Raw genomic sequence first — 20,243 nt, 5'->3', positions numbered from 1 at the left:
ATATATAGAAAATAATAAAACAAAAATATTGGACTCTTTTTTGAATGGTAGAATAAATAGGTCTCAGATCTAAAACAAGAATGGTTATTCCGTTTTAGTATTCAATCTACAAAACCTTCGTTTTTTGAGCTGTTTCTATCTTAATATCTCTTGATTTGTTATTCGTTTTGTTCCAGCTCTGCCAAATCAGTACTAACTTCCGAGAGCTTTCTGGAAGGTGCCGGTGCAGAGCGACAATGTGTCAGGTGGTGCCAATTTGCTCCTTTTTTACCTTTTATCCGGAGAGCGTGTGAAGTTCTTTCAACTACTTCCCACCAGTGTTGAAAGTGTGCCGGTCCTACCCGGTCCTTAGTACCGGTAAGAGATTTCCAGGCGGTCCGGAGGACCAGGAAGAATTGACAGCTCCACCCGTGGATTTTATACTACGAAGGGAAGATATTTTGGTTTGGATTACTGGTCTGGGGGAAGCTCGCGAGTGTGTGTGTGTGTATACATGTGTGTGTGTTTGTGTATTTTTGTGTATTGTGTTTGTTTCCCGGGGAAAACACTAACGAGAAACACCGGCTGTTGTTATGCCTGCTGTGACCTCAAGTTACTCCGTTCTCCGCTTGTAATTATGCCGTTACAAGCTTCTAAGTTGTATTTATCATCTGAATTTGCCGAAACAAGTTTCATATTCTGAAAGCCAAGGCTTTGTTTATTTAAAATCAAACAAAACACGCGAACCCCGAAAAACTATTTTTTTAAGCAAATCCACTTTTATTTTGAAATGAGCCGTTGCGACTTCCGACTGATTTCGATAGAGCGGGTCACATATTTGCTTTTTCTCACTTTATCAGAACAGCGGGAGGAGAAAAGAATGGAGTGACTGAATGACAGTTAGAAAATTAGGCTACGTGGTAATTAAAGCAAAGATGCAAACGACGAATCTTCAGATGTTTAAGAGAAAGGAGAGAGATGAAGAAACTCAGAATGTGATTAAAATTAGAAAAACAACGCCCACAGATGACACAGGTGATGATGCTTATTTAGCCCAGAGAATGGACATGAACCTGGCCATGATGAATATAATAAGTTAGCTAACTAGCAAACTGTATATCTCTATATGGGGTGCCCAACCAGTGGATCCCAAGTCGATCGCGAGATGTCTAAAAGTAGAACAACAATATTCTGTTTTATCGTTAATGTCCTACAACAGGGGTGGCCAAACTTTTTGGTTCAGGGGCCACAATGATGTATCAATGTGACAGCCGGGCCGGGGGGCATTGTTTGGTTCCGTCTTGATTCATGTCGGGCTGAGGGTTGTTTTAATCTCATTCTCCCGCGCGCGGCACAACGTCCACGCGCAGCTGTGACAACCAGGGAGGAAGGGACTTTGCGCGCGCGGCGTGTGGACAGTGGGGGATAACATAAATAAAAATTGGATCGTTGGGTTTTAGACTTTAAGGCTTTTTAAGATCAGCGCGGGAACCCTGGCTCATTTATACCAATATTGGACGGGCCGCATTAAACAGATCAACGGGCCGCATGTGGCCCGTGGGCCGTAGTTTGGCCACCTCCGGGCCCGGTTCTACGGGGGTGCATAAGGGTCCCAGTTGATAGTTATGCACCCTCACTTGAAAAAGAGAAGGGAGTGAAAAATATTACATATACAATAACAATAATAATAATAGTAGTAGTAATATGAAGAAGAAGAAGAATATAGTTGAAAATAAAATAAACTGTAATTGTGGTCAAATATTGTGGTCAAATAACTATAGTTAATAACCCCCCCCCGTCAACGATCGCCGCCGTCTTGGTTCAAAAAAGGTTGGGCACCCCTGCTCTATATAGTCAATGGCTATCTTACTCAGAACACAACATGTACACAGCATACTATTTTAACATTAAATATTTTGCTTTGATATCTTCTATTTTAATCTGCACATTGTGGCATACATTTTGAGATATTTTATTTTATTAGTATTTTAATTTATGTAACCAATATTCTGAAAATTCAAAGAAAGACGGAGACTTGTACACTTTTGACTGTCTGCTGAATTTAGTTATACATTTTTATTCTAATTTATAATAGTTGAGGCCCAGAGGGAGGAAGAGGAGACTCAGGCAGAAGAAGTGGCAGCAGGTCCCTCAGAAGCCACCACAGGTGATGCTAGCCCTACTGCATACCCTTCTATATGGAAAGAAGAACAATATGAACAGTTCAAACAGAAAAATGAATGGATATATGCTCACAATGGAAGGCTAGGCTGTACCCCATGCCATGATGTGAAGGATCTGGGTGTCATGGCATCCCGTGGTGTTAATATTGCTATTCAGTGGGCTGATCGAAAGATAATCCCAGCTGGTCAATCAAGGGATGTCCAGCTTTCATCACTGCGCAAAAAAATCCGTGAGCACAAGAACTCTGCAGCACATAATGAAGCAGTCAAGATTCTTCAGACAGCAAATAAAGATATTCTTTTGAGAATGAACGCGAGTAGTCAGGAGTCTGTGTTTGAGTCTACTGCCAAGGTATTCATGACAGCCTATTATGTGGCCAAGAACAACAAGCCTTTCACAGACTTTGAGAGTCTGATTGACCTGCAGCATGCAAATTCTGCTGATTTAGGGCGTGTTTTGCATAGCAAAACTGTCTGTGTTGACATAATTGAGCATGTGTCATCACAGATGAAAAAGGAACTTCTAAAAAAGATAATAGAGACCAAGAGCAAAATCACAGTATTGGCTGATGAGTCAACCAGTGTTGGGCACAAATCAACACTAATTGTGTTCCTGAAGGCTAGTGTTGATGGAGACATGGAGCCCATTGCCTTTCCATTGGACCTGGTTGAGCTGGATAGTATGTCTGCTGCTCATATCAAGGAACAGATTATGGGTTGCTTGCTTAAAAATGGCTTCACTGTTGAGTTGCTGAGAGAAATCCTCATTGGATTTTGCAGTGATGGGGCCAGTGTCATGCTGGGAGTGAAGTCAGGTGTTGGGAAGTTGCTCCAGGATGACTTCCCAGGGATCATACTATGGCACTGCCTTAATCACAGATTGGAGCTTGCTGTTGACCAGGCACTGGATGTGACAGGGGGAACAAAGGACTTCCAGGCATTCATGGACAGCCTATATTCATAATATAGCCAGTCACCAAAAAACATGCGGCAACTGAGTGAATGTGCTCACAACCTGGACATCGCCCTCAGGAGGATTGGAAAAGTGTTCAGTGTTCGCTGGGTAGCTTCTTCATGGAGGGCAGTCTCTGCAGTTTGGCAGTCTTATCCAGCCTTGGCACAACATTTCCGTGAGGCATCAGAGGATGATACAAGGGACAGCAGAGAGAGGGCCAAATTCAAAGGTCTGCTTTCTAAGTTGTGCTCCATCAACTTCCTGAAAAGTCTTGCACTGATGGCAGATGTTCTGACTGAACTTAAGATCTTGTCAGAAATTCTTCAGAACAGGAAGACCACACTCCCAAAGGCCCATGACATCATGACGACGTATGTCAAATGCATAGAAAGTTTAAATCGCTACCCAGGACAACATGCAGTTGATGCCAGTCAGGCAGAGGAAGTGATGGAATTCAAGGGAGAGGAGTTAAGAGTTGGCAGGTCTCCCATCATTGACTCTGCTCAGTTCATCCGAGCAGTGGCAGACAATATGAAAGAAAGACTCTTCACAACCACAGCAAACAGAGCACAGGCCAGTGTTGCAGCCAACCGAAAAGAGGCTTATAACAGCCTTATCAATCAAATGGCAGTCCTCAACCCTGACAACTGGGACCATGACAATCCTCGATTTGGAGATAATGAGGTGAGGGCTTTGTGTGATGTCCTACATGTGAACCAACAATAGGCCCATCTTGGATTCACAGAATACAAGGCCAGTGGAGGAAGAAACATTCCCAACAAAATGAAGAAGTTGCTCATGGCAGTGGACACACTGTCTCCAAGCAATGCTGACTGTGAACGGGGGTTCAGCACAATGAACAACATCATAACTGAGTATCGGAGCAAACTTACAGCAAAAAATGCAGCAAATCTCCTCTTCATCAGCTCTGTGGGACCACCATGCAGACAGTGGGATCCACTGCCTTATGTGAAGACCTGGCTGGGCAAAGGAAGAAGAGCAGTCCACTCAACAAGCTGCATGGCTCGCCGGTACACAGAAGAGGAGAGCTACTTCAGCCCTCTGTGGAAAATGTGGAAAAGTGTGTAGTTTACCTCCCTCAACATGCCTTGCTAATGGTCTGTTAAGTTTTGACACAAGTTGTATGCACAATTGCAAATAAATAATTGACTATACATATTGTCAAGTGTTTCTAATTTCTACCCCATAAAGGCATTACAAATTTGAAGTTTGTGTTCAGGGATGCATGAAGCTGGGGGCGGGAGGAGAACAATATGAACCAATGAAGGTCGGGGTAGCATTATAGTACCTGCAAGAAATTCAAACCACTTTCACCTCTGCTTCCCACGGACCCGTCCACCTGGGTTCAGCCCACTTTCTTTTGTGAACTTTCAACCTCACCCAGTCACCCGGCCGTACAGGAGTCTCTTCTGGTGTCTCGTCTGGTGTCTCTGCAGTTCTCTGAACCTGTGTAGACAAGACTTGGATAATATTACTCAGAGCCCTGACATATTCAAACACTTCTATTTGTCTGATGTCTAAAACTGGGCCAGTCCCTCCTTCTCTAGGAGGCCCAGGCATTGGCCGACCAGTTAACAACTCATGGGGTGAAAGATGTGTTTTAGCACCCTCAGAAGATCTCATTGACATGAGTGCCAGAGGCAAAGCATCTACCCATTTCATGTTTGTGCCAAAAATGACTTTTGCTATTTTCCCCTTTAATGTTCGATTTGCTCTTTCTACTATACCCTGAGATTGTGGGTGGTATGCTGACCCAAACTTATGAATTATACCGAAATATAACTCAACTTCCTCCAAGTGTTTGCTTGTAAAATGTGAACCATTGTCTGATCTTATTATCCTTGGCACTCCATAACGGGGTACGGGTTGTGTTTTGAGCCATTTTATGACTGTCTTTGCGTCTTCTTTTTTGCAGGGAATGGCTTCAATCCATCTTGTATAACGATCTATCATTATTAACATATATCTAAACCCTCTGACCACATTGTCTGCTCCCATGTCTGTATAATCAATACAAATGTCTTTGAATGGGGCTTCTGGGACTGGATATCTTCCCATTGGGCACTTATATGGCTTTTTTACATTGAATGCATTGCACGTGTCACAGTCATTAACGAAGTTTTCAACTTTGTCCTTCATGTAGGGATGCCACCACTGTTGTTCAATGTCTTTTGTTGTTCTTGCTTTGCCTACATGAGTGGGACCATGTGATTGTTCTATTAGTAGGTGGCATAACTTTGCAGGTGCGACTAAACGGCCGTTGTGGGCTCTCCACAGGCCATCTACTTCCTTTGCTCCCTTTTGACTCCATTGATTCTGTTCATACACTCCAGCATATTTCTGCATGTCTTTGATGTGTTCGGTGGTTAACTCCTCTTGAGTATTGGCCTTTGTACATATCATTTGCTTGCTGTACCCTCCTGCCTTCTTTGCTGCCTTGTCTGCTGCATCATTTCCTCTGGATATTGCATTGTTCAATATTTGATGTCCTTTGCATTTCATTACTGCCACTTTTGCGGGCAACAGTAAAGATGTCAGCAGGAGTTTTAGAGCTTTGGCATGTTTTACTGGTGTCTTAGCAGATGTTAGGAACCCTCTTCTGATCCACTGTGGTCCGTCTATATGCACTGCTCCATAGGCATATGCTGAATCCGTATAGATGTTGACTTGTTGTCCCTCTGCATGCTCCAAGGCTTTGGTGAGTGCCACTACTTCTGCCAGTTGGGCCGAAGCAGGTTGGGGGATGATTTCTGCTTCTATGGTTTGTACATTTTCTCCCTCCTGCCGGACTACTGCATAGGAGGCCACATTCCCGTCATCTCCCTTGTAACAGCAGCCGTCACTGTAGAGAGTGAAGTCTGGTTGGTCCAGAGGATCTGTTTCTAAATCTGATCTTATCTTGAGATCCTTTTGGGAGACGAACTGACAGTCATGGGGTGTATGCTCTTCCGTGCTCAGTCCTGTAGACATGATTGTTAAACCACTTTGGTATGTTATGTGTGGTTTCAACAGACTGGTCTGAATCTTGATTTTCCTGATTGGGGAAAATGTGAATGCCTGTGAATTTATGAATGCTACTACTCCATGGGCTGTGTTTACTTTCAATGGGTCGCACATTACCACATGTGCAGTTTTCTCAATGACTTTTGCTAGTGCAGCTAGGTGTCTTGCACATCCTGTCTGGCCCATTTCCATATTGTCTAGCTTTGAGCTATGGTACGTCAGTACCTGTCTCACTCCCCCTTTTTTTCTGAAACAGGACTCCATTGACTATTCCACCTGATTCAGAAACATCAAGGCAAAAATCATCGTCATAATCCGGAGTGGAAAGGTGTGCCGCTTGACTCAGGGCTTGCTTCGTCTTCGTGAAAGCTTCTTCGACCAACATTGTCCACTCAAGAGTGGCTTTTAGATTTCTGTTTCCTGCTTCTGAAATTATGTGTCTCAGTGGTTGTGTCAAATCCACATAGTCAGGTATATATGTCCTACTGTAACCTGTCAGGCCCAGGAACGCAAGCATTTGCTGCACTGTTTTGGGCTTTGGTTGGGAGAGGATGGAAGTCCGTTGTGCTGGTGTTAGAGTTAGACTGTTTTAGGAAATCATCCATCCTTCCCAGGAATGTAACTGTTCTCCTTGCGATCTGTGTTTTTTCTTTCTTCACCTTATAGCCCACATTGGCCAGTAGGATTAGCAATTTTTGTGTCACAGTCAGACATGTTGCTGCATCTGGCCCGGCTAGAAGCAAATCATCAACATACTGTATCAAAATTACTCCCTCCGGTAGTTGCAATGCACTGAGGTCTTGTTTCAAAGCACTGTTAAATAGTCCTGGGCTATCCTTGTAACCCTGTGGCATCCGATTGTAAGTATATCGCTGTCTTTGGTAAGTAAAAGCAAATATATCCTGGACTTTTGGATCTAATGGTAAGCAAAAGAATGCATTAGCTAGATCTATCACTGTGAAATATTTGTGACCTGGATTCAGATTTTGTAATGCTACATGTGGATCGGGAACAGGAATATTAGCAGTTTTAGTGACATTGTTGACTTCTCTCAGATCATGGACCATTCTCCATCCCTTGTTTCCAGCTTTTGGTACCGGCAAGATGGGAGTATTTCAATTTGAGCCGGTGTGTCTGATTACTCTTTCTTGTGCTTGTGGCTGTAGTTGGACAGGGGTATACACAGGCGGTTGCTGTGCTTGGGGATGATACTGTTGTGTCTGGGGCTGTTGAAATTGTGTAGGGTTGTATTGTAAAGCTGGTGGTGGGTTTTGTGTTTGTTGATTTGGACAATCTCTGGCCCAATGGCCCAGCTGACTGCATAAGTAGCATCCCTCAAACCGGAGAACTCTTCCTCTGCCTCTTCCTCGGAAACCTCCTCTACCTCTTTGTTGGTTCTGCATCTGATTTTCTGGCACTATCTGAGTTTGAACTGTTTGAGGTGTCTGCACTTCTTTCTCTGTTAGTATGACCTTTGCTGTTAGAGCTAGCATCTGCCTTGTCAATTTATTGTTCGTATTAGCTTCGTTATCTCTCTCAGCTACCTGCATCTTCAATAGTCTTTTCGCCAGTTTCTTTGTGTCTTCATCGTCTTCCACCATTGTTTCCTGGTATTTGATGTCGTGGTGTATGAGATTTAATCTCCATTCTTCTGGGAGTTTAGCTTCCAATCCCACGACATCTTCCAGGCGTGCCTGCACTGATTTGGGAAGGGCTTTTATGACTGCGTTCTTCCACAACATTATGACAGCCGGCAAAGTGTCATGTCGTTCTCCAGTGCAGTCCTCCCACACTCCTTCACATCTCTTCAGGAAGGCATGCATGTCTTCCCCAGGCTCTTTTCTCAGGCTGTTGAGGGCATGTAAACTGCGTGTTGTTGGGTAAATGTGACGAATGGCAGCCCAATACCTCGACCTGATTTTGTTGAATGAAATATCATCTGGAGAGTTGGTGCATTTAGCCTTGGAATCCACTGCCCTTGCCTCTAGTCTTCCCTCTATCCTTCCAAGCAATGCCCTCATGTCTCCCAAGCACAGGTGGTCTTGGACTGTGTATTTCTCCAGATCATTCACCCACTTCTGTCCTCCTTGGGTGAGTGGAGGTAGTTTGGCCACTAAAGATTCCATGTCCCTGTGAGTCCATGGTTGGTAGTCAAATCCTCTTCCAGCCGCTATCAATGGCATGGAGGTATGTACTCCAGTCCTGGTTCTTTGAGATGTCTTGTTTTTTTTTGTTTTGGGGCATGTCACAGAGTAATGTTGCTCGTTTTCGTCACTACTAGTATTCTCAGTAGGAGTTGCAAGACTGCGTTGTTGATGTGATTGTTCATGATATGGGGAGTGTACACTGGTTTCCGAGTGTGCACCGTCGTCATCTTCATTTTCCTGTCCTTTGGAATAGTCAGGAGAGTAGTTTGTTCGGCGTGTTGTTTGTGATTGTCCCCATGTTTCTGTTATTTGTTGTTTTCTTTCTTCCTTTTCTTTGTCCTGTCTATGTTTTTCTACCATCATCTCCCGGAATCTCTCCTCTTCTTGTTGTCTTTGTTTGTCTGCCCTCATCTCCTGGAATCTTTCCTCTTCTTGTTGTCTTTGTTTGTCTTGTTTGTCTGCCCTCAACTCCTGGAGTCTTTCCTCTTCTTGTTGTCTTTGTTTGTCTTGTTTTTCTGCCCTAATCTCCTGGAATCTTTCCTCTTCTTGTTTGTGGTCTTGATGCTCTCCGGACTTTTCCTGCGCATCCATTCCTGTGTTTTTTGGTAGTAGCAGAGAGAAAATCGGCGTGTCCGAACCTGCCATTGATGATGCCTCAGCACTGGGAGGTTTCTTGTTGGGCTAGAATGACATAAGTGTTCGTAATGTGTTTTGCTGAAGTTGATGCTGTCTAGTCATGTCCTTCAATTCTTGCATTTCGTGTTTGAAATTCTCCCGCAGCTGGTCAGATTTACTGTGTAGCATTCTTACTTCATAGTCCAATTCTTTAACACTTCTTTCTGTGGGGACATCGTCGAACTTCAATATTCCTCCTGAAACATTAAAAGTTGGGGCTTGTATTGAGGCTTGAGAGAAAAGTTCTGATTCCGTTATGTAAGGAGGAGGTTTCTGAGGCAGGTCTGGATAGAGCTTTGGAGTTTGGATTATTGGAACTTCTTCTATTTTTTCCGCTGTGTGTTCCTGCTCTAGCGGATTTGGTTTTTGAACGACGTACATGTTTGCCGTCCCAGTAACAGAACACTTTCAATGGAGCATCAGACTTGTAACATGTACTTTTCTTATCTGCGCTTTGTTCAAAGCAATCTTTGCAGGTCCATACCAGGAGGGTTGTCCGGCTTTGATCCATGCTTGTTGCTCTCGCAGGTATTCTCCATTCTCATGGTCAATTACAGCTTTTCTATGGGCTTTCGTTGGTTCAGGCTGATTATCTGCTGGAAACAGTCCTCTCGTTTGCCACTGTTCCAACAGTTTCTCATATTGGGTCCATGTCTTCCGTCTAAGATTTGGAACTGTTGTAGCATCTGATCTGATTTTTACCCTTTCCTTAATATCTGCAGTTGTGCATGGCTCTGCGTCTGGTCTCAACTTAGTTTCTTTAAGTGGCATGTTCTCTTCCTATTCAAATGAAATTATTAAGTTATCAAAGATTGAAGCACTAATCCTCCGACTAGCACCTTTGTTCCTGATAAATAATATCCTATGTCATCCGATCTTAACTTTAAATCAGGTTTTTTTTAAATTTATTTTTTAAAGTTGTATGTAAATATTAATAAAGTAAATTAAAATATAAAAATTGTGCACATTTTTAAATGTTAAAAATAAAAATTGTACAGTGTACAGCATGGTTTTGACTTTGAAATATAAAAATAGAAATCTGTGGTAAATATCTAAATCCACTGTGTACAGTGTATACCGAAGTGTATGAAATTATGCAAATGTCTCAACTTGTGTTAGCTTCAATAAAGTGGTGTTTGAATATTCTACAGTCTAGGTTATGTTATTATGTAAAGTTTCTCATCTTATAATTAGAAACCACTTTGCAATTCTATTCTGACGATCAAGCTTATGTTTATTTATAACACTTAAAATTAAACTTCAAAATGTTATTTAGTGTTTCCTCTATTAGTGTAATAACCTACTACCAGCAGAGTGCGCTATTGCAATTTCCAGCTCAATTCACTAGGAATAGCTATTGTAAAACTGACCTCTATTGGTAAAAAGAATGGTATTTTCCTCCTTAAAATGGGAAGAAAATTACACCATGGTTAAACAACACAGCACGTAACCGCCAAAACACATTTGCAACCAGGAATATTTAAAAAACCGCCAAAACACATTTGCCAGCAGAATTACATCAATAATCCGCCAATAAACTTTTGCCAGCAGCAATACTTCAAAACTTTGAAAATACAACAATCCTTCCCTTTAATATCCAAAAATTGATTCAGCCTTCTAGTTCCAACTGTGACAAGAAGTATTATTTGTTCTTCACAAGATGGAGGTCAGGAAAATGCCTCATTGGAGTGAAACCAGCTGCATAAGAACAAAGAAAGGAGTGCTTTGCATTTGCATTTCACGAAATGGCGATTGCCCTGTCTTTGTTCTTCCACATGTGGGGTGTAAACAAGATGGCACCTGATTATTTCGCACTCTGGCCTGTAGACAAAGAGATTTGTCCATGCGGCTCTCAGGGAGGAGTTTAAACAATGGCGAGGTGATCTTTAAACGAACCGTAACAAAGTAAACCACTGGTGTGGTAATATAAACCCTGAAATCCAAGCCAAAACAACACTTAGTTTAAAATAAAAACATTTCTATCTAGTTTACTATGAAAAAAATGGGCTTTATCTTATTGATATCATCACTTAAAGTTAGGAACCCTTACGCACAAGCTATAAACATGTCCACGTAATAATTGACTTTATAGTCTACTATTGGTTATCTGTTGCTATTTGGACACGACAAACCGGGACCAATATGGAGACCTATCAGCAACTAATAATAGACCGTCGTCTTATTACTGCACTGCTGTTGTAATTCCGATTTCCGTAACCCACCTGCAATATCTTGTTTAAAAACAGAACAGTTTTAACCACTGATAAAGGCTTAGACCTTAACCAAGCCTTTTCTCGAAAAGGACTTTCTTTAAAGCACTGACTTCGGTTACTTAACCCTGAGTTAATTCGCTATGCCCTGCTGGTTTTCACTTACTCGGCCCTTAACCGATTCGCTATGTCTCCAGATCTTAACAAAAATCGTCAAATGGGCTATATACCCTTACGTCATAGGCTAACTAACTACTAACGTAACAAGAGACACCTACGTGAAAACAGCAAGGCCCTATCCGAAGTACAATGTCCACACACATTTATATTTAAAATTCAACACCCACACATGGTTAATAGCATGCAGGGTTAATGGAACAAAGGGAAATTTGAACTCACCGTGCCTGTGACAAAACAACGCCTCATGGTTTTAGAGTGATTATTTTATCAATTTGGGTTGTTTTAACATTAAAATGCACAGCTATTTTCAGGATCCGCCGGCTGCCGTCAAACACACAAATCTAACTTTGCCTAGTTTAACTAGTGAAGAATCTTTGTCATAACAGGCATCTTCTTACCGATTGATTTGAGCTCTTGTGTGTCGAATGGCTGCAAGCGTCTCCAGGAAACAGCCGGTTGGTTTTCTCTCCTCGGTCAGCGGGATCACATCGGGGAGCTCACCAGATTGTAAACTGTGTTCGTTATTCTCCCGTCCAGGAGAGAAGCTTTAAAAGGAGACTAAATGGAATCTCTGTGAAAGTTCAATTGGGTACTTTAATTAAAAAAGGCGCAGGTTTGTCACAAGCATGATATTGTTCAGTCAGACAAACAGCTGTGATCCGCTCTTCGTTAGGGAAGAGAAGAGTCCCGATCCCTCGTCCGGTGCTGTTATATATATCCTCTGCTGGCTCCTCCCCGCCAGCCGGCTCGCCTCGTCTCCAATGTCCATTGTTGCATTTAAACAGAGGATTGGTTCTTTTCACATTCAATATATGCTTAACACGCCTTTTCTCCTCATATTCTCTTTCATCACTTTTCATGTAACACATTCTAAACGCTGTAATCAATACTCTAAAAAATACTTCTCGTCTGGTTTGGTTTCCGGTCATTCCGGATGTTGTCACATGCTACTCTCGTCTATAAACAATAATGTATTCAAATAAACTGTACCATCCATCCATCCATCTTCTCCCGCTTATCCGTGGTCGGGTCGCGGAGGTAGCAGTTCCAGCAGAGAGCCCCAAACTTTCTTTTCCCTGGCCACATCAACCAGCTCTGACTGGGGGATCCCAAGGCGCTCCAAGGCCAGAGAAGAGATATAATCCCTCCATCTGGTTCTAGGTCTACCCCTTGGTCTCTTCCCAGCTGGACGTGCCTGGAACACCTCCCTAGGGAGGCGCCCAGGTGGCATCCTAACTAGGTGCCCGAACCACCTCAACTGGCTCCTTTCGACGCGAAGGAGGAGCGGTTCAACTCCGAGTCCCTCCCGGATGACCGAACTTCTCACCTTATCCCTAAGGGAGACACCAGCCACCCTGCGGAGAAAACCCATCTCGGCCGCTTGTACCCGCGATCTCGTTCTTTCGGTCATGACCCATCCTTCATGACCATAGGTGAGGGTAGGAACGAAAATGGCCCGGTAGACAGAGAGCTTTGCCTTCTGGCTCAGCTCCCTTTTCGTCACAACGGTGCGGTAAAGAGACTGCAGTACCGCTCCCGCTGCTCCGATTCTCCGACCCATCTCACGCTCCATTGTTCCCTCACTCGAGAACAAGACCCCGAGATACTTGAACTCCTTCACTTGGGGTAAGGACTCATTCCCTACTTGGAGTGGACAGTCCATCGGTTTCCTGCTGAGAACCATGGCCTCAGATTTGGAGGTGCTGATCCTCATCCCAGCCGCTTCACACTCGGTTGCGAACCGATCCAGTGAGTGCTGAAGGTCGCAGACCGATGAAGCCATCAGAACCACATCATCTGCAAAAAGCAGTGGTGCAATCCTTAGTCCACCGAACTGCAGACCCCCTCCCCCACGACTACGCCTCGAAATCCGATCCATGTATATTACAAACAGGATTGGTGACAAAGCGCAGCCCTGGCGGAGGCCAACCCTCACCTGAAATGGGTCCGACTTACTGCCGAGGACACGGACACAGCTCTCGCTTTGGGAGTACAGAGATTGGATGGCCCTGAGTAGAGACCCCCTCACCCCATACTCCCGCAGCACCTCCCACATTGACTCCCTGGGAACCCGGTCATACGCCTTCTCCAAGTCTACAAAACACATGTAGACTGGATAAGCATACTCCCAGGCCCCCTCCAGGATCCTTGCGAGAGTAAAAAGCTGATCCGTCGTTCCACGACCAGGACGGAATCCGCATTGTTCCTCCTCAATCTGAGGTTCGACAATCGGCCTGACCCTCCTTTCGAGTACCTTAGAGTAAACTTTCCCGGGGAGGCTGAGTAGTGTGATGCCTCGGTAATTGGCACACACCCTCTGATCCCCCTTTTTGAAAAGGGGAACCACCACTCCGGTCTGCCACTCCTTCGGTACTGTTTCCGACTTCCACGCAACGTTGATGAGACGTGTCAACCATGACAGTCCCTCAACACCCAGAGCCTTCAGCATTTCTGGGCGGATCTCATCCACCCCCGGGGCTTTGCCACTGTGAAGTTGTTTGACGACCTCAGTGACCTCCCCCCGGGAGATTGGTGTCGATCCCCCTTCATACTCCAGCTCTGCCTCTAACATAGAGGGCGGAGTTGTCGGGTTCAGGAGTTCCTCAAAGTGCTCCTTCCAACGCCCTAACACTCCATCAGTTGAGGTCAACAACGTCCCATCCTTACTGTACACAGCTTGGATGGTTCCCTGCTTCCCCCTCCTGAGGTGTCGGACAGTTTTCCAGAACAACTTTGGTGCCGCCCGAAAGTCTTTTTCCATGTCTTCTCCGAACTTCTCCCACACCCGCTGCTTTGCCTCGGCCACGGCTGAGGCTGCTGCCCTTCGGGCCTGTCGGTACCTTGCAACTGCCTCGGGAGTCCCCCGAGATAACAAATCCCTGAAGGCCTCCTTCTTCAGTCGGACGGCTTCCCTGACCACCGGTGTCCACCAGGAGGTTCGAGGGTTACCGCCCCTTGAGGCACCTAGGACCTTGAGACCACAGCTCCCCGCCGCGGCTTCGGCAATAGAGGCTTTGAACACCGACCACTCTGGTTCAATGTCCCCAACCTCCACAGGAATGCCCGAAAAGCTCCGCCGGAGGTGTGAGTTGAAGGCCTCCTGAACTTGGGCCTCCTCCAGACGTTCCCAGTTCACCCGAACTACACGTTTGGGCTTACCAGGTCTATCCAGAGGCTTCCCCCGCCACTCGACCCAACTCACCACCAGATGGTGATCAGTTGACAACTCCGCCCCTCTCTTTACCCGAGTGTCCAAAACATACGGCCTCAGGTCCGATGATACGATAACCAAATCGATCATGGACCTTCTGCCTAGGGTGCTCTGGTACCACGTACACTTATGAGCATCCTTATGTTCGAACATGGTGTTTGTTATGGCCAATCCATGACTAGCACAGAAGTCCAGTAACAAACCACCACTCCGGTTCAGATCAGGGGGGCTGTTCCTCCCAATCACTCCCCTCCAAGTGTCTCCATCATTGCCCACATGTGCGTTGAAGTCTCCCAGCAAGATTAAAGAGTCCCCTTCAGGAGCCCCATACAGGACTCTTTCCAGGGTCTCCAAGAAGGCCGTATACTCTGAACTGCTGTTGGGTGCATAAGCACACACAACAGTCAGAGTTTTCCCCCCCATAACCCGCAGGCGTAGGGAGGCAACCCTCTCGTCCACTGGGGTAGACTCCAACAACGAAGCACCCAACCGGGGACTTGTGAGTATCCCCACACCCGCCCGGCGCCTCACACCTTGAGCAACTCCGGAGAAGAATAGAGTCCAACCCCTATCCAGAAGTAAGGTTCCAGAGCCGACGCTGTGCGTAGAGGTGAGCCCAACCAGATCCAACTGGTAACGCTCCACCTCCCGCACAAGCTCTGACTCCTTCCCCCCCAGAGAGGTGACGTTCCACGTCCCCAAAGCCAGCTTCTGTCGCCCGGGTCTGGTCCGTCGAGACCCTCTGCCTTCACTGCCACCCTTCTGGCAGCGCACCCGACCCCATCGCTGTTTCCCGTAGGTGGTGGGCCCGCGGGACGGAGAAGCGGAGGTGTTGCCCACGTCGCCTTTTCGGGCTGTGCCCGGCCGGGCTCCGTGGCAAGCCCGGCCACCAGACGCTCGCCGACGAGTCCTCCTTCTGGGCCTGGCTCCAGAAGGGGACCCCGGGCTTCCTCCGGGCCGGGTATCCTCACTTCGTGTGTCGTCTTTCATGAGGTCTTTTGAACCAATCTTAGTCTGGCCCCTTGCCTGAGACCAATTTGCCATGGGAGACCCTACCAGGAACACAAGGTTCCAGACAACACAGCCCCCAGGTTCATCAGGGCACACAAACCTCTCTACCACGGTAAGGTGCTGGTTCTTCAGAGAGGTAAACTGTACCTTCATTTAATATTCAGCATGGTAGTATCTCGACATCTATAGTTGTAGTGTTAAATCAGTAGGCTTCGGTTTGCACCACTCCATATCATTTCGCTACTAAATTCACCTCTTTTGGAAATTGTAAATTTACCACATGCCAACTGGAGATGAAAGAGTTTCAGAATAAAACTTAACAGCTGGTTGTGCACAAAAATGTCTGGTTTTTCAGTGTAAAACTGCATTAAAACTGACGGCATGTTTAAACTACATTTCCCCATTAAAACATTGATTTTAATTTCTAACAATTCCTAAAGCTGTTTGTCTAGTATCCCATCATTCAAGGGTGGTTTTCACTATAAGTAATGTACTATGTTCAATCTGAATTTACTTTAAAATAAAAACATCTATATTGATTCTGACTTTTCTACATCCAACTCACAGGTGTATTATTGCTTTGAGAAAAAAGATTATTAATTTACCCCTTTTAGAAGTGAAGATAAGGTCATTTGTTCTTGGCATGTCATTTTCAAGCCGGAGACCTGAAAAACAGGATTGGGGCTTAACAGGTTAAATGTTACCGTTTGGTGTGGTTTTCACAGAAAGCTGGTGTCTGTGTTCTATGTTCATTCCGTTTCCTGTCCACAGTCCTCCTTGTAGTTTCCCTTACATTTGTTACAGGTGATGTCAGACATCAGATGTTCCTTTACGGATGGGATATTGTCTTTAGGCAAAGCTATAGTGGTGTTAAACGGTTTGTGAAAGTGCTGATGTCTCGTGACATGAAAACTGACCAATTGTACCAACAGCCCAGTCTTTTAAGTCCCAGTGGATGCTTGTAATGAACGTGATGGCAACTGAGCTATCTCTGTGATGAGAGAAAAGTCTTCCTGTTGTGGAAAACTCAAATGAAAAGGAAATGTGTAAGAGTAGATCCTACGCTTAAATGTTATTTTCAAATGATTAAAATGAACTCCATCACTCGGGTGTTTGAAGCCAATATGATTAAAAATATGCAAAATCCTTGCATATTTTGAAACAAATGTATATACCCCTCCCTAAATTAATTAAACAAAGTTTGCATGTTATACACTATCCATCCATCTTTTTTTCTGTTCCTCAGCTTGCTTGTGCAGCCTAAACCTGGGGAAGCAACTTGGAGTTGAAGATCACAAAGTGTTCCTAGGCAAGATGAGATAAATGATTTCCCAAACTGTGTTCTGTGTGTGCCACACTATAAATTGGACATGGAATATCACTACTACCAGGTTTGTGGGCTCTTTCGGGTCTGTTCCTGAGGGGAGAGCCCAGGTATTCTGAGAAGGAAACTTATTTTCAGCTGCTTGGAGGTACAACCCTTTGGTCACCCAGCGGGTAATAAAACGTACTGGTTAATTGAGAGCAACACTTTCAGCTTACCCAATACCACAATTCCAAATTTGCAACTTGACAACATTTCATATTGATGTCATGCTTTGTGTAACGCCTACCTGTGAAAAAAGCCCCTGAGGGACTTTCCACTGACGAAAAGGCCTTCAGAGCTTTTCTTTGAGAGAATTGCTTCTCACTGGTCTGCAGTTCAGAGTGCTGACCATGGCCTGAAAGCAACAACACAACCATATCCACTGCATACAGTAGAGGTGCGATCAGTCCCCCAACTGGACATTTTCCAACCCTCAAGGCATTATTTTCAGAATCTAGAACCAGGCGAAAGATGGGTTTGACCATCTTTTTTGTTGTTGTGTCATTTCTTCTTCGAATCACATATATGTTAACTCTGTATTGAGCAAACTGAGGGTAACTTGCTGATGAACAATGTTTTGAAAAGTACTTTCCCGTTTTTCGCTTGGGTCATACACAGAACCAAAATAATGTTCACTCTCCACCAGGGAATTAAAATGTGATAAAAACATCTTGCACTATTTCTAAACAGCAGCTCAAAAGTAGCGGGTCTGTGACCTTTTGTGGTACTAAACACTCATCTAGAATATCTTTATAAAAAAGTTTAAAGCCCCTTAACTGTTCAAACATGGAAGGGATTGAATGAGAGGCAGAGAGAGCTAAATTGATTCAGTAGAGTTGGCAAATTGATGATTTTGTCTAGCTCGGTGGGACCAATAGGACCTCAACAGCAGAGGCTCATGTTGTACTGAAGGGAGACCAAAGCAGAAACTGACACTAATTGGGCATGGTGTGTGTGCTGGGATACACACTGGGCCCTGTTGGTGTGTGTGTCTTTGTGTTTTTATCTATGATTGACATAGGGGTTCATATTGGTGCAGCAGTTTGAAGCCTTTTTCTTGTATTGATTTGGAATAGAAATAAAAATACAAGTGTGTGTGTGTTAGACAGAGGGATGAAGAGATTTATGAAAAGTCGCCAAGTCTTAGGGGTAAACATGAGTAATTCTGAACCTTTGAGTCTCATCTATGTGATTAATGCTTGCCGTCAGCCGTTTGGCTCATCGCTTTGAAAAGTACAGAAACGATGTACTTTCCAAAAGATTAGGTTTATGGCATTCCTTCCTCCCAGGGCAATTACAAATAGTAATGACAGGAACGTCAAGGTTGCTTTAACACTAGAACCGCCAACGGGGTCAATTTGACCCAGAGCTGTTTTTTATTGTATGTAACTTTTTTTCAATAACATATTAAAGTCTCCCAGTCCGTGACTTTTCCTGAAAGTGTGTTATCTAGCACCCTATGTTGTTAAAGATTGTCAATATGAAGTCAAATTGAAGAAATCGCCCCAAAAATTGCCATTTATACCTATTTCCGGCAAGCGGGTCATATTGACCCCACCCCTTTTCGCGCTATTGATTTTGCGTGTAAACAAACATGACGTGTTGCTATAGCAACGCCTTTTGTCTACTGTGGTTCCTTATAGATTGAGAGATAGAGAGAGAGAGAGAGATTGATAGATAGATAGATTGATAGCGACAGTCTGTAGTGAAGGAGCGCGCTCCCGCTCACGGGAGACTGCTCACGCTGCGCTCCGCAGCAAACAGCTGTTTCACTCAACAACGACAACCGCCTCACGAAACGCTATGTTGTACTGTTAATTAACAAAATTGCTTGTCAATATACCAATAACACAGGACAATTTTTCTTTTTAAAGCAATGCTTTTACCTTGAAAATCAATGCATTCTAATGCTGGGTCAATTTGACCCCGGTGGCGGTTTTAGGTATAAAAGATCTCTGGCGGTTCTAGTGTTAATGCAGTGGTTCTCAAACTTTTTCTGTCATTCCCCACTTTGAACAGATGGGCCTTTTCAAGCCCCAGCTTTTCCTCATCGCTCCAATAAAATGGTAGGCCTAGCTTAAAATTGTCAAATGCATCGTTCTATAACATGGGTCTCGAACCTTTTTTAGGATGAGAGCTACTTTCAAAAAATAAAACAAGTCATGAGCTACTTTTACTCCTCTTTTTTTGCAGCGTATATATTTAGCACATTTGAACAATATCATATGCTTACCTTTAACCTTTGTGTGCTGTTTGGGTATGTGGGACCCGCTTTCAATGTTTACGAAAAGAAAATGTATGCAAGTTAATTATTTTTAACCTGCTTTATTTGGGGGTGGACCTCACATCCTCTAGGGGGGTCCGGGGGCATTCACCCCCAGGTAGAGTTTTTTTTTAAATGTTGAAGTGAAATGCCTCAATCTGGTGCACTTTGAGCACAAAATGAATTTATGGATACAGCTCTCAACACTCATATGAAAGGGAGCTGTATACTTTTCAATAACCCAAACATCTTTAGAATATGATCACAACCAATAACAAATCATTTAAACTTGTTTATTCTTATAATATGTTACCTAGTTAGCATTCTTTCTTTTTATTTATTCATATTTGATTAATCACTCCCCTTTTAAACTTTTTTTATTTGACTGTCCTATAGTTTACATTGGAATGATTTATTACTTTATTTTGTACACCTAGGCTATATTAAATAGATAAAGGTGTGCTCCTCCGTGGCGATGACGGCTTGCGTTAAAAACTTATAATAAACATAGGCCTATTTGTAAAGTGGGGGGACATAAACGGGATTTGGGAAAGTTTCAAGGCTAAAGTCCTTATGAAGTGGTGAGGTGCTGCTCCACATTGCTTTTCTTCCCGACTGCAGAGTGTGTCTGTCTGTCATGTCTGTAAATGATTTTGGTTTCAGTTGTGTGTGTGTGAGCAGGCTCGGATTGGCCATCGGGAGATTCGGGACTTTTCCCGGTGGGCTGCTGCCTTTGGTGGGCCGCTGGCTCTGACATAGGTGGGCCGTGGACTTTAACAACGCTGCTGCGCCGGTACCGCACTAGGGTTGCAAGAAACTGACCATGATCAAAATCGATTATTCGGCAGCCCTGGCAAATATAATCGATTATTCCCCCCCCCGCGGGAAAGAAAAAAAAAAACTCAGTCAAAAGGAATTTCGTTATTTTCTTTACTGGAACATGTTGAACAGTACAAACTAAATACACGAAAAATACAAAAAATGATGCAGCTCCTTGAACTCTTTTTACCTGCCGCTTTGTTCATCTTTAGTCGCACGT

At 44.2% G+C, this 20,243-nt stretch overlaps 1 protein-coding gene across 1 annotated transcript in view; it reads left to right on the top strand.

Moving 5' to 3' along the window:
- Positions 1-4,021: 4,021 nt before the first annotated feature.
- The window catches only part of LOC307047231 (uncharacterized protein), a gene marked incomplete at its 5' end in the record, with an annotated part of 261,974 nt that continues 245,752 nt past the window's right edge, over positions 4,022-20,243 (top strand). Inside the window, one exon of the mRNA XM_079694068.1 lies at positions 4,022-4,198. The remainder of the gene's footprint in view (positions 4,199-20,243) is intronic.

The sequence above is a fragment of the Notothenia rossii genome, assembly GCF_949606895.1.
Source record: "Notothenia rossii genome assembly, chromosome: 7".
Taxonomy (NCBI): domain Eukaryota; kingdom Metazoa; phylum Chordata; class Actinopteri; order Perciformes; family Nototheniidae; genus Notothenia; species Notothenia rossii.
This window is presented reverse-complemented; position numbering and strand designations above follow the sequence as displayed.